Source organism: Triticum urartu, chromosome 4, assembly GCF_003073215.2.
Source record: "Triticum urartu cultivar G1812 chromosome 4, Tu2.1, whole genome shotgun sequence".
Lineage (NCBI taxonomy): Eukaryota > Viridiplantae > Streptophyta > Magnoliopsida > Poales > Poaceae > Triticum > Triticum urartu.
In genome coordinates this window covers 617,463,533-617,466,479 of record NC_053025.1, presented here as the reverse complement: position 1 = coordinate 617,466,479, position 2,947 = coordinate 617,463,533, and positions in this window count along the sequence as shown.

The window sequence follows — 2,947 nt, the reverse complement described above, 5'->3', positions numbered from 1 at the left end:
GATAGTTGAATTGGGGACCGACAGCAGACTCAGGAACAGAAGTGGCGGGATCAGTGGCTTCGCTGTCTTCTGAAGCTTTTGCTGGGGAGGGCTCCACATTAGCTTCGTTGTTGGTTGTGGCAGCCTCAAGATTTTCATCCTCCACTTGACTAGCTGGAGGGTCGGTCACAGGCACGTTCTCCTGGAGAACTGCTTCTTGGTGGAGCAGGGGAGTGGGATCTTGTGGTACTACTTCTTCTGCGGCTGATGCAGCCGGAATGTCTTCAGCAGAGACTTGAGGCCTTGGACCTTTGCGAAGCCTGCGGAACGCAGACGACGCCTGTGGAGTTGGAGTAGGCTGGGCCTCATAGTCTTCTTCCTCTTGTGGGCGATCCGCCCATGAAGCATCCTGTGCAATTGGCGTCAGTGGACGACCAATGCTGATGAGTTTGCTGTTTTCTAACTGAGGAAGGACTGCATCATCTTCTACATTATCATGATGACCAATGTCTTCAGCAGCGATGGGATCAGCTGCTGGAATGTCTTCAGCTTCAGGAGCCTCTGTGGAAGCAGGCTCATGAACTGTCAGTTGACGTTCTGCGTCAGGATGAATCATAGAAATGGGTTCAACTATCAAGGGCTCTGTGGGAGCAGCCCGAGCTTTCTTGGTCTTTTTCTTTTTCTTGGTGGGGGCAGTAGGAGAGGATTCAGAGTGTTTCCTCTTCCTGGCTTCAGCCTCAGCAGTTCTTGTCTTCTTGAGCTTTGAATCTGTTGACCGACTCTTTGTCTTCGAGCCAGTCATTCTTGTTGGGAAGACAATCGGAACTGCTTCTTGCCTTGGTGCATCAGATTCAGTCGTAGCAGGCTTCTTCTTCTTCTTTGCGGCCATCCTGGGGTCGATGCCAGGACGCCCAAGTGCCTTGCGCTTCTCAGCCTCATTATAGGCTTGCACACATCTGTCAGCCAGAGTCTTCATGCGCTCACGCGAACCTTGAGCTTTTGCACGCTTCTTCACAAAGGCTTCCTTGAGCTCGTGCATCATTGTCTTGAAGTTCTTCACTTCTTGCACGCTGAGCTTGGCCATATGCTTCTTGAACTGAGCCTTTTCATAGTCAATCTTCTGCTTCAGCTCAACAATGCGCTGGGCAATAGCAAGTTCTGAAGCAATGGCGCCTTGGAAGGCAACACTGAGGCCAATAGGTAGCTGCAGATCTTCAAAGCTGATGTTTGGCGTGTCAAACCACTCGTCAATGAAGTTGTGGATGATGGTGACATCAAAGAGAGGCAGATCATTGAAGATTTCTGCTTCTTCTTTGCTCTTGATGAGTTGCTCAAGAGTGTCATCTGCAAGATCTTCATCACTTGACAGATCAATGTCGTCATTGCGCAGGATGGCAGCAGCTGTTAGCTCTTTACCAGTGTTAGACAGAGGCATCTTGGCCTTCTGGGGCTTGGAGACGCGTGATAAATCTTCAGACTGCACACTGTCTTCAGGAGGTGCAGTTGCCAATGGCTTCGCCCTTGAGATTTTTGGTGAAGGGGCTGGCTTTGAAGCTTTTGGCTTCTTCAACTGCTTTGGCTTCGGCACTGCAGGCGCGTCATCAGACTCAGTGTCAGCCGCAGGCTCATTCACTGCAGCCCCTTGAACCAAGATGTAGGTGATGAGGCCTTCAAGGTTGGCATACGGACCGATGACATTGGGTTCTGCTTCTCGTGTGCCATCTGCCCTTGGTGCTGAGGGACCAGGGTTGAAGTCTAACCCAAATTTCTTCTTGTTCTGCTTCGCTGAGTTTTGGGCAAACTGGAAGTTGCGCTTGAACAGATTGTCGTCACGACACCAGAGTAGTGACGACGGATGTGCATCATCAGGCTGTGGCCCATGGACCATGCATGGATAGAAGCTTTGGGCAATAGCTTCATCTCTGGACCTGGGTAGAAGGTTCTTGTATAAGATGTCTCCCCACGGTCTTTTGATGGCACTTTTCTTAGCATACTCTTGGGTTGTGAAGCGGTATTTGAACCATTGTTCTGCCCAATAGCGTCGAATCCATTGGATTTGGGTCTTGCGCTGACTATAATCCTCTTCAGGATCTGTCTTATACATTTCTGCGAGTTCATCAGGTAGATCTCTGGATGTTCCGCCACGACGTTGTCTGCCCCCCTTCCTTGCTGCTTTCTCTGAAGCCATAAACTTTAACTTGAAAGGCTTCAAGACGTTCAAAGGCTTCAAAGGCTTTCTCTTGCTGGACCAACAGGAACTGGCTTCAGGAGAATTTATGTGATGCTGTAAGAATTCTGCAAATGAATGCAGACTATGAGAACCAAAGGATTCTCCCACGGACATGTACCTGTGACAGCATTAAGGTGCGAGGGAAGGGGAAGAGGTCATATGCATTCTCGGAAGATTTTGAAGATAAATCAGTTTAGAAGACATTGACCTCATCGTGCGAAGACATTTACTCATAGATAAGAAGTTGGTTCCAGATTTGTACGAATCCACAGATCAGTACAAGTGAGGAATCTAACTACTTTGTGAAGCACAAGTGAATATACTAGGCATGTTATGAGATGCAGTATGAGAGAGATCTAGCTTGTGTGAACAGAAACTGCTTGTGGTAGAAAGTGACAGATCAATAGGATCAACGGTGCTGTAAAAAGGGAGTTTTATTTACCACATTGAGAACTGCTAGACGGAGTGGGAGATGAGGCCGAGCAGTCCACTCTTCCATGCCCTAACTTGGCGACGGAGGACACCTACGGCGACGGCGGAGAGGACGATGTCCGCGGTCGGCGTGAAGACGGCGTCGGAGAGGTTGCGGCAGCGAAGCGCTTCGTCGCCGGCGTCGTCGAGAGCTAGCGGTGGCGCTAGGGTTCGTGCGAGGGTGGAAGAGGAGATAATTACCGCTGTGAGTGTGTATTTATAGGCACAGGGGCGGCACTGTGCTATTACACAGGTGCCCCTGGCGAT